We start from the raw sequence: 12,807 nt of genomic DNA, 5'->3' as shown, positions 1-12,807 counted from the left end.
CTTTATTGTAGTAGCAGCTACCATCGAATACAGAACGATAAATTTAATATCATTATATGCTATAATATGAACAAAAACCAAGCAACTATCATCATAGGCAGCAATTCCTATTATCTTAGAGCCACACTGATTACAAATGTTAAATTTTTATTTAATCCATCTGGCAACAGGGCATGTATTACGAAACTGACCAATAGTGCTTTCAACAGAAGCTCTGTTCAACCAGCTGACTCTAATACCACTGTAGTAAGCAACTGTGACACAAAGAAACCCAGTGACTGTACTTTAATAAAGAATGTGAGTGGCTGACAAGGATGTGGTCAATAGTGTACACAAACAGTTATGAGTTACCATCTGTGGTACAAAATGTCTGAATATAGGGTTGTTTGGGGGAGGAGAGCAGACAGCGAGGTCATCGGGCTCATTGGATTAGGGAAGGACGGAGAAGGAAGTCTTCCATGCCCTTTCAAAGGAACCATTACGGCATTTGCCTGGAGCAATTTAGGGAAATCACGGAAAACCTAAATCAGGATGGCCGGACGCAGGATTGAACTGACGTCTTAGCGAATGCGAGTCCAGTGTGCTAGCCACTGCGCCACCTTGCTCGGTGTCTGAATGTAGTATTAGAATTAAGTAACTAGCAATCATGAAATTTATTGATGTCAAAGCAAAAGTCACAAAGGATGTTATTTATAAAGTAAAGTACTGAGAAGTAAAAAAAGGTAAGTTACACGTAAACATTTCAAAATGAACTTCTGTGTGTGCAGTTTGGGTTCAAGCCACGGATTTTTTACGATCATATCAGAATAAAATCATAACAAGCGTTTAGTGTTACACTGTAATTAAAGTATCATAATTTTTACACATAGTAGCATAATAGATAGTTTGGCCTTTCCTGGCTGCTGTACGACAGACAGATCACCTACATAGTTGCTTTGTGCCGTTTGTTCATTTCCTTTTTGATACTTCTGTTCCTCTCACATTCGCTGAGCACTGAACTTTTTAGTTTTGTTGGATTATTTTCGATGCGAGCTTTTCTCAGACAGTTATTTTTTCTATAATTGGACATCCCCCCCCATGAACAATGGACCTTGCTGTTGGTGGGGAGGCTTGCGTGCCTCAGTGATACAGATAGCTGTACCACAGGTGCAACTACAAGGGAGGGGTATCTGTTGAGAGGCCAGACAAACATGTGGTTCCTGAAGAGGGGCAGCGGCCTTTTCAGTTGTTGCAGGGGCAACAGTCTGGATGATTGACTGATTTGGCCTTGTAACACTAACCAAATGGCCTTCCTGTGCTGGTACTGCAAATGGCTAAAAGCAAGGGGAAACTACAGCTGTAATTTTTCCTGAGGGCATGCAGCTTTACTGTATGGTTAAATGATGATGGCGTCCTCTTGGGTAAGATATTCCAGAGGTAAAATAGTCCCCAATTTGGATCTCCAGGTGGGGACTACTCAGGAAGACATTGTTATCAGGAGAAAGAAAACTGGCGTTCTATGGATCGGAGCATTGAATGTCGATCCCTTAATCAGGCAGGTAGGTTAGAAAATTTAAAAAGGGAAATGGATGGATTAAAGTTACATCTAGTGGGAATTAGTGAAGTTCGGTGGCAGGAGGAACAAGACTTCTGGTAAGATGAATACAGGGTTATAAATGCAAAATCAAATAGGGGTAATGAAGGAGTAGGTTTAATAATGAATAGAAAAATAGGAATATGGGTAAGCTAATACAAACAGCATAGTGGACGCATTATTGTGGCCAAGATAGATACGAAGCCCACACCTATGCCAATTACCTCACAAGATGACGAAGAGATTGATGAAATGTCTCATGAAATAAAAGAAATTATTCAGATAGTGAAGGGAGACGAAAATTTAATAGTCATGGGTGACTGGAACACGATAGTAGGCAAAGGAAGAGAAGAAAACATAGTAGGTGAATATGAAATGGGAGGATGGAATGAAAGAGGAAGCTGCCTCGTAGAATTTTGCACAGAGCATAACTTATTCATAGCTAACACTTGGTTCAAGAATCATAAAAGGAGGTTGTATACATGGAAGAAGCCTGGTGATACGGGAAGGTCTCAGATAGATTATATAATGGTAAGATAGAGATTCAGGAACCAGGTTTTAAATTGTAAGACATTTCCAGGGGCAGATGTGGATTCTGACCACAATCTATTGGTTATGAACTGTAGATTAAAACTGAAGAAATTGCAAAAAGGTAGGAATTTGAAGAGATGGGACCTGGATAAACTGAAAGTACCAGAGGTTGTAGAGAGCTTCAGGGAGAGCATTAGGGAACGACTGACATTTGAGAGATGAAATAATGAAGGTAGCAGAAGATCAAGTAGGTAAAAAGACGAGGGCTAATAGAAATCTTTGGGTAACAGAAGAGATATTGAATTTAATTATGGAAGGAGAAAACACAAAAATGCAATAAATGAAGTGGGCAAAAAGGAATACAAACGTCTCAAAAATGAGATCGAGAGGAAGTCTAAAATAGCTAAGCAGGGATGGCTAGAGGACAAATGTAAGGATATAGAGGCTTATCTCACTAGGGGTAAGATAGATACTGCCTACAGGAAAATTAAAGAGACCTTTGGAGAAAAGAGAACCACTTGTGTGAGTATCAAGAGCTCAGACGGAAACCGAGTTCTAAGCAAAGAAGGGAAAGCAGTAAGGTGGAAGGAGTATATAGAGTGTCTATACAAGGGTGATGTACTTGAGGACAATATTATAGAAATGGAAGTGAATGTAGATGAAGATGAAGTAGGAGATATGATACTGTGTGAAGAGTTTGACAGAGCACTGAAAGACCTGAGTCGAAACAAAGCTCCAGGAGTAGGCAACATTCCATTAGAACTACTGACGGCCTTGAGAGAGCCAGTCCTGACAAAACTCTACCATCTGGTGAGCAAGATGTATGAGACAGGCGAAATACCCTCAGACTTCAAGAAGAATATAATAATTCCAATCCCAAAGAAAGCTGATGTTGACAGATGTGAAAATTGCCGAACTATCAGTTTAATAAGTCACAGCTGCAAAATACTAACACGAATTCTTTACAGACAAATGGAAAAACTGGTAGAAGCCGACCTCAGGGAAGATCAGTCTGGATATCATAGAAATGTTGGAACTTGTCTTAGAAAATAGATTAAGGAAAGGCAAACCTACGTTTCTCGCATTTGTAGACATAGAGAAAGCTATTGACAGTGTTGACTGGAATATTCTCTTTTAAATTCTGAAGGTGGTAGGGGTAAAATACAGGGAGCGAAAGGCTATTTACAATTTGTACAGAAACCAGATGGCAGTTATAAGAGTCGAGGGACATGAAAGGGAAGCAGTGGTTGGGAAGGGAGTGAGACAGGCTTGTAGCCTATCCCCAATGTTATTCAATCTGTATGTTGGGGAAGCAGTAAAGGAAACAAAAGATAAATTCGGTGTAGGAATTAAAATCCATGGAGAAGAAATAAAAACTTCAAGGTTCGCCAATGACATTGTAATTCTGTCAGAGACAGCAAAGGACCTGGCAGAGCAGTTGAACGGAATGGACAGTGTCTTGAAAGGAGGATATAAGATGAACATCGACAAAAGCAAAACAAGGATAATGGAATGTAGTCGAATTAAATAGGGTGATGCTGCAGGAATTAGATTTGGAAATGAGAGGCTTAAAGTATTAAATGAGTTTTGGTATTTGGGTAGCAAAATAACTGATGGTGGTCGAAGTAGAGAGGATTTAAAATGTAGACTGGCAATGGCAAGGAAAGCGCTTCTGAAGAAGAGAAATTTGTTAACATCGAGTATAGATTTAAGTGTCAGGAAGTCGTTTCTGAAAGTATTTGTATGGAATGTAGCCATGTATGGAAGTGAAACGTGGACGATAAATAGTTTAGGCAAGAAGAGAATAGAAGCTTTCGAAATGTGGTGCTACCGGAGAATGCTGAAGATTAGATGGGTAGATCACATAACTAATAAGGAGGTATTGAAGAGAATTGAAGAGAAGAGAAATTTGTGGCGCATCTTGACTAGAAGAAGAGATCGGTTGGTAGGGCATATTCTGAGGCATCAAGGGATCACCAATTTAGTATTGGAGGGCAGTGTGTCTAGGGTAAAAGTCGTAGAGGGAGACCAAGAGATGAATACACTAAACAGATTCAGAAGGATATAGGTTGCAGTAAGTACTGGGAGATGAAGAAGCTTGTACAGGATAGCTTGGAGAGCTGCATCAAACCAGTCTCTCGACTGAAGACCACAACAACAGCAACTGGACATATTTACAATTCATAAGAGAGGGCATATGTCATTATTTTGTATTTATCAACTTAATACGAATTTACACCTACATTCTGGCGAATATCGTTTTTTATGCATTATTCATCTCATAGTTCTTAAGAGATTGAAATCTGATAGCATTTTATCTCACAAGAAAGTTCGACGATTTGCAGATAGTTGCAGATAGTTGTTTTCACATCAGGATCGATATTTACTTGCTAGTGAAAATATACACATATCATATGTGAGACAACAGCACTATTGATGACAGGGACGAAAAAGTTGCAGCTCTGAGGTGGGATACCTGTGGGGCTGGAGATTAATGACAGTCTGGGTTCGACTTTTGTATTGCATAGATGTCTTGTAAGTGTTATCTTGTAATAAAGTGTTATCTATTAATAAACATATCAACTGACTTACTGATACATCCTCTCATATCCATGGCGGAAATCTAGCACACTGGTGACCCTCGACTAATGCAGCAATCACGCCAGTCTGCAATTCGCTCATTTCTTTCTAGTATGCACTAACAATGCAGCCATTTCCTGCTGTCCTGTTCACATCAAATGCTTCATCAGAAGACTCTGCATGGATCAAGCCTCGATGTGTGTCTCATTAGTGCAGTGATTGCTTTAATTGATAAACAGTGATTCCACCAGGACTGTATTTGTGTGTGCAAATGACACAGCCTCAAGCTATTGCAACCGTCTCGCCCCAACAAAGGCCGCCATTGTCCACCTTATCATTAGACTTTCAAAATGATCCATCTTCACTCATGTTACAGATGGGGTTTGATGCTTCATCTTCAAATATTTTGACCAATTCTGAGGAGATCGTGACAACAGTGTAACCATGCAGCATCTTTCAGCTGCAAACACAGCCATAATTGGGATTGTACTACACCAGTGTTTCAATTACTGGATGCCATTACATGTTCCACACCCTCGCTGTGAGTGTTTTGTACAATCATTCCGTCTTACATTTCTCATGGTCTTTCACAAACTCATTAACTGCCCTTCGAAGACTTTCTCATTGACCTAAACTGCCTCAATTCCTCACCAAGTAACCAGGCCTGTAGTTTGCTTCAGTAGAGTCTGTTTGCATCACTTGGAATACTGAATGACAATTCTAAATACGTCACATTGATCTGCGCCCCTCTCAACATGCTGACATAATTAGCGACGCCATCCTTGCGTTACCTGTGCATGAAATACGTCATTGCAAAATAGGCTTTACCACAGTGACTGGCATGTACCCAAGAACAACAGTTACAACAGACCATATATAACAAGCAGTAGCAAGAAAAAACTCCATCACAGTTGTGACGCTGACTGCAACCTCTACTAGACACATATCTCATCCAGGACGATAGGCTTTGGTCGCTCTGGACTGTGAAACTCTTTCAGCAACTGCAACTCATCCTGATTCCACATAAAATTCAGCTGATAGAAAACTTGCCCTATTGGACAGATTATACAGGTCTATTACAAATGATTGAAGCGATTTCATAACTTCACTGTAGCTCCATTCATTGACATATGGTCACGACACACAACAGATACGTAGAAAAACTCATAAAGTTTTGTTCGGCTGAAGCCGCACTTCAGGTTTCTGCCGCCAGAGCGCTCGAGAGCGCAGTGAGACAAAATGGCGACAGGAGCCGAGAAAGCGTATGTCGTGCTTGAAATGCACTCACATCAGTCAGTCATAACAGTGCAACGACACTTCAGGACGAAGTTCAACAAAGATCCACCAACTGCTAACTCCATTCGGCGATAGTATGCGCAGTTTAAAGCTTCTGGATGCCTCTGTAAGGGGAAATCAACGGGACGGCCTGCAGTGAGCGAAGAAACGGTTGAACGCGTGCGGGCAAGTTTCACACGTAGCCCGCGGAAGTCGACGAATAAAGCAAGCAGGGAGCTAAACGTACCACAGCCAACGGTTTGGGAAATCTTACGGAAAAGGCTAAAGCAGAAGCCTTACCGTTTACAATTGCTACAAGCCCTGACACCCGATGACAAAGTCAAACGCTTTGAATTTTCGGCGCGGTTGCAACAGCTCATGGAAGAGGATGCGTTCAGTGCGAAACTTGTTTTCAGTGATGAAACAACATTTTTTCTTAATGGTGAAGTGAACAGACACAATGTGCGAATCTGGGCGGTAGAGAATCCTTACGCATTCGTGCAGCAAATTCGCAATTCACCAAAAGTTAACGTGTTTTGTGCAATCTCACGGTTTAAAGCTTACGGTCCCTTTTTCTTCTGCGAAAAAAACTTTACAGGACACGTGTATCTGGACATGCTGGAAAATCGGCTCATGCCACAACTGGACACTGATAGCGCCGACTTCATCTTTCAACAGGATGGTGCTCCACTGCACTTCCTAAACAGGAGATTGGAAAACCGATGGATCGGTCGTGGTGTAGATCATGATCAGCAATTCATGTCATGGCCTCCACGCACTCCCGACTTAACCCCATGCGATTTCTATCTGTGGGGTTATGTGAAAGATTCAGTCTTTAAACCTCCTCTACCAAGAAACGTGCCAGAACTGCGAGCTCGCATCAACGATGCTTTCGAACTCATTGATGGGGACATGCTGCGCCAAGTGTGGGAGGAACTTGATTAACGGCTTGATGTCTGCCGAATCACTAAAGGGGCACATATCGAACATTTGTGAATGCTTAAAAAAACTTTTTGAGTTTTTGTATGTATGTGCAAAGCATTGTGAAAATATCTCAAATAATAAAGTTATTGTAGAGCTGTGAAATCGCTTCAATCATTTGTAATAACCCTGTGTATGATCCTATAAGATCAGCACCGTATGAAATTTCAAGACATTGTACCACCACAGCACATTAGAATGCTGAAACCCATGACACTCCCCGAGCCGCCCTAAATGAACCCAAGAACGGTTGACAGTGATGTCACTCCTAAAACCCTCAGAATATCCTGGCCAGCTGTACAGGGCAGCTCACAATACTGCGATGCTAAACCCCATCGTCACTACTCTACATAGATGTGCTGGTACCACATGTAATTCAACGACCTGGCACACAACTATCAGCTTCCATGCTCACACCCAGACACCAAGTGTGGATTGAGGTAAGTACATTGGGCTGCACACGGATGATAAGCCAGCTTCACATTTATTGAGCTGGACATGCATCGTCAATGATGGATAAACCATCATATGGTTGACTGAAAATTCCTGATCATGACTCAGGCACAACTTACTTTTTGATGCTGGTTCAGATGTTAGTACAGTCCCCATGGACAAGTCTAATGACTCACCACACCAAACTGCCAACAAGTCTGTGATCTCAGTGCATGCAGTGGTCGATCTAGTGTTACAGTGTATGAAAATCTTCACTGCCCATGGACCTTCCGCACCACAAACATAAACAAAACCATATTAGGCATGGACTTTCTTCCACTTTTCCACCTTTCATCTGAGCTCGAATGAGTAACTCCTATACACTCAGCACCTCATCACCGAGCTTTTTGCCTCAGTGTTGCCTCTGCCAGCGCACCCTCTTGGGAGATGCTTGTTCAACTAACAACATCTATCACAAATGCTCGGCTATCCTGGAGACTGATGTGATCACAACGACACAGCAACAATACCTTGACACACATCAACAAGCAGAGATTGAACACAGATGTAATGAAGACCAATGCCTTCATCTTCACAATGTTTCACGAGCTCTCACAAGTGCACACACCCTAGAGCAACATAAAATGCTCATGGCTGCCCAATCCCACCAGATCATCACCAAGCAGATGTGCTGCCGATGTAACACAATTCACCACTGTAAACACAGATTAGTCTGGCGCTTTTGGTCTCTCCTTCCAGTTCACCGATCCTGCATTCCACCTTCTTCATGATACGCAAGAGTGCCCGTCAATGCGCCATTCAAAAAAACACAATGAATCACATCGTCGGTATGCATGCCCCACAAGGGCACCAACAGGTACACCAGTTAGCTCCTGTTCTCCTGCCAGCAGTCAAGATGGCGATCAGTCAGGGATAGTTCACCCCTCTGGCAGCTCTTGGCCGTTGCCCATTAAAATCGTCCCAAGAATGGTGCTCTCTGACTTTGTAGTGATAAGAGACTGCTGAGTTCTCTAACTGCAAATGATAGGTACCCCAACCCAACATACAGAATTTCACACTCGCACTCGCAGGTTCGGCAGTCTTCAGTGTGACAGACTGCAAAATGGCATACCTGCAAATACCAATGCGTCCAGAAGACATTGATAAAATGGTGATTTCTGCCCCAATATCGCCTCTCCCAATGTAGTCCCTCTTGAGATCCATTGGTTTGACTAACAATGTTAACAATGAATGCTCAGCTACTGTTCAAGAGATTCATTGACAGTATCCTCTTTAAATTAGACTGTTTTTATGCATATCTCGATGACATCTTAATTCTCTCCTACAATGATGAAACCCACAAGCGCGATATCGAACTAATTCTCACTGCCCTCTGAAAGGCTGGAGTCATCATAAAAGAGGAAAATTGCAATTGTGAGAATCAGAGATAACATTCCTCACACACACACCTAAATGCTAGCAGTATTAAATCCACACTGGAATGAATTGAATTCATCTGTCAGCTACAGCTTCCGCAAATGTATCATAATTTATTATGATTGCTTGAAATTCTCGATTTTTACTGTCAACCCTGTCACATGCAGTGGAAATTCAAGCCCCACACACTACCACTCTCGCTAGACCAAACAAATATTGCAAGAAGAAAATGGTACGAACACCACAAATGCAAACCGCATTCGACTGAGCCAAAGCCGACCTCGCCAAAGCAGCGGCACTCACCCACCTCCTGCCAGATGCACCCCTCTAGATCACGAAGGAATCAAGTAAGACAGATATCAGTCTAGTCCTTCAGCAAGTAGTAGACGGCAGGGCACACACATAGAATAAATGTAAAACCTGAGAGCCGAAATGGTTCCATTCGAATAGGGACTCTATGGCATGTACAAAGCAGTACATATTTCTGTGACAACAATGAAGGAAGACAAGTAGTGATATTCAAGGACCATAATCCAGTTGCAGGTGCAATACACAACCCATTCAAGGACGTCAGCACCTGTCACTTCTGTCACCAGGACTTGATCTCTCAATACATTAATGATGTTCAATATTTGTGAGGAGCTGATAATATTGTTGCAGACTGCTTGTCATGCTTTAACACCATTTTGTTCCACAATACACTAAACAATCCTCACTCATGACCAAGTGTGCGGCCCATTGATCACAGACCTCATCAACAACAATACCTCAAGATTACATATCCATCAGTGTACTATGCCAGGTACTGACATTTCCTTAGTGTGCGACCACTCACACAGGAGAGTGAGGTCCCTCATACAAGCCTCCATGTGCTGCACACTTTTTGACGAAATTTACAACCTGACTCATCCCAGTTTCTGACGGATGATGCAGCTATCGACCGAACGATTTGTGATGCCTAATATCAAATGAGAACACCATGCTGATGTAGAAAGATCAGGCGCCATGTACAACCAACTCTCAGTCGGTTCGAGATATCGCATGTCTGACTCTGGCATGTACATTTGGATCTGATCAACTCACTTCCTGAATCATAATCTTTTCAATACATATTGCCAATGGTCGACTCGAACCCTCACTGGTTCGAGGCGGTACCTATTACAGATATCATGGCTGAATTCATCGCCTATCCATTCTTTGATGCATGGGCTTCCTGCTTTGGCTGTCCTGAGACAGCCACTACTGACTGTGGATGCTGGTTTGAGTCGACCTTCTTTGAAGCTCTCTGTCGCATCTGCAGCATGAAACAAAATGACAGTGTACAAAGTAATGCTGTGTGGCCCTATCATTGCATCTATCTTCAAACAGCATGCTTAGCGTCAACACAGCTAGCAGCATGCTTAATAGGCAGCAAACCCTGCAACACCAACATCACTCCCTTCACCAACAATATCTCTAACCCTGCAGCAGTGCCTCCAAAACCAACCGCTCCACTGCAGTTGTGGTCAGCCACATACTATGACCACCAGCACACCTGGTTCTTTATCAAGCATACGCGCCTTCCAGCACATCACAGACAACCCTACAGCCAGCCATGGCATGGCTAGCCATGCACAACTGCATCTGAACCTGCACCACACCACAGTCGACACAAGTCAGTCATTCTTCCCTTTACAGCTCTGTACTACAGGAGAGGTGGGGGGGGGGGGGGGGAAGTCTCTGTGGGAACAACAGCACTATCATCGTCAGGAACCAAAGACCTGCTGCTTCAAAGTGGCAGATCAAAGACAATCTTCTTTCAATTTTGTAATTTGTAGGTGGCTGTTATATGTTCTCTCTAAGAAATTGTTATCTATTCATAATCGTGTCGACTGACTTATTTATACATCCTCTTGTATCTGTAGTGGAGTTCTACCATACATACAAACACATCGAACAATATTTAGAAGGTAGTACATAGTGTCTGTTTACCTCATATTTTGTATTTCTTTTCTTTCTTTTCACCAAATAACGTCATAAACAACTGTATTTTTCTCCTGCTGTAAAAGTGACTTTTCCACTTTTAAAGGTAAGTTGTTTTATAAAATTTTTTCATCAGATTATGTTCTTATGTATACTCAGTATAGAGCTTTTCCCAGTCGAATTACTGTAAAATGTAAATCATTTTTCGCCTTCAGATATTTGGTCTTTCTAAGGAACGGATGTTTAACATAGAAAAGATGCATGTCATGATAATCAAAATAAAGATTCGTGTAGAAACACGAAATACATTATTATAAAGTGAGTGACCCAATGAAAATAGATTAATTTACTTTGTTAGTAGACAACGACATACTCTGTCTCAGCAAGGTTAACATCAAAACTTTCTTCCCTCAAAAGTCTTGATGTTGAAGTGCTATTGGATTCCATTCACAACCTGTTCGAACACTGCTTCTTGAAATGCATTGTAGACTGTTTGGACGATCGTTTCAGTCCTGTTCTGTCAAATGGGAACCGAAGTTTATATACTGTGTAGCTTTTTATTCTGTTCGAGATATTCCAAAACGTAAATATTTTGGCCTATCCTGGATAAATGAGCGTGAAGCTAGTATAACACGAGCGAGCGAGGTTAAAATAGGTTTATTTCCATTTTAGGAGAAGATGACACCATTCTTCCCATCAATTACAACATCAAAACCATCCAACAAAACTTTGGCAACTACGTCCCATCCCATCACATTGCACTGTTGGCCTATCTAAATGCATGCATTTGGTATGTACCTGTATTGTAGAATGTTTTGATGTTCCATACCATTCTGTCAAGTGCGAATCAATCTTCAAGTCAAGTCTTGAAAATCATGGACAAAACTGTCAGCAACACACAACCAGTCTTTTGATAGGTGTCTCTCAAATAGATCACAGACAAATCGTAGTGTGCGGGTCGGTTAACCCATCAGCCAACGCAGCCTAAAGAGAAAGTGCCACTACAGTCTAACATAATAGTTGTGACACTCACTTCTGTAAAAGTTGTTACTGTTCGACAGTTAGAGCGACACTAGCGCTCCAAGCGACGAGAAAGGAGAACTTCAGATGCATTATAAGCACAGTGTTTGTTTTTCATCTCTTTCCTACGTGATTTACGAAATATTTGAATTACTTTTTTGCCTCCAAGAATTTTTGTGTTATCAGAAGATATAGATGTTTTTGAAAATGATTCTAAAATAAGCACAAGTAGCGATAATACTCATGAATCCAGTGACAAGTAACAATACATTCCTGAAGAATCATTTGTGATGTTAGATAGAACTGCAGCTTGCCACATTGATATCAACGGAATATCAACACATAGATTCACACATAAGAAGCACAGACATGTACCTCTACATGCAAAAGTGATCGTCACTCCATATGTCATTCCATAGGCATACTATGTTTTAGTCATTGCCACCTTTCGGCACAAGTACGACCTTCATCTTTATATTATTCTAAGTGGGACAAGCAACCACCATATATCGAGATAAATATATGGTGAGTGTAAACCACAAGTCCTCAACGCCAATAACACTGTCAGAACTGCTGTCATATGTTAAAATCGCCATTAGAGACTTTTCATCCAATGACATATGTACTAGTTTATGAGTATCAGAGAAATGCTGTACCTTCTGCTTTAAAAGGGGGAACATATTGTTACTTATCCCACATTTTATTTGTATTTCTTCCACATACTTCTGTGATGTATTGTCTGATGGAAAAAGAAAACGTTCTGGCTAAACCTGTACGCATGAGTGCTGTAATATAATGACTTTAGAGCAAACAGCTTATTTTCGTCTTTCCATCTTGCAGATGGCATGCTAATCTGGTTTAACAACAAGCCGAGTGCACCTCGGGATCCTATAGTCTTCAAAATTTGTTTGTCCTTCTTCACTTGATCCTTCTGATACAGTTTCTGTTGCTGCCTGTACTTAAAACGATAGGCACTTTCCTTGTCCCATAACAGTTTTGCAAGAAGTCTAGCGATC

At 41.5% G+C, this 12,807-nt stretch overlaps 1 protein-coding gene across 2 annotated transcripts in view; it reads right to left on the bottom strand.

The window, feature by feature from the left end:
- LOC126477766 (pantothenate kinase 3) overlaps positions 1-12,807 on the bottom strand; it is a 166,714-nt gene that overhangs the window by 92,574 nt on the left and 61,333 nt on the right. The window lies entirely within an intron of this gene.

This window comes from Schistocerca serialis, chromosome 1, assembly GCF_023864345.2.
Source record: "Schistocerca serialis cubense isolate TAMUIC-IGC-003099 chromosome 1, iqSchSeri2.2, whole genome shotgun sequence".
Taxonomy (NCBI): domain Eukaryota; kingdom Metazoa; phylum Arthropoda; class Insecta; order Orthoptera; family Acrididae; genus Schistocerca; species Schistocerca serialis.
The sequence above is the reverse complement of the archived record's forward strand: the minus strand, read 5'-3'. Positions and strand labels throughout refer to the sequence as shown.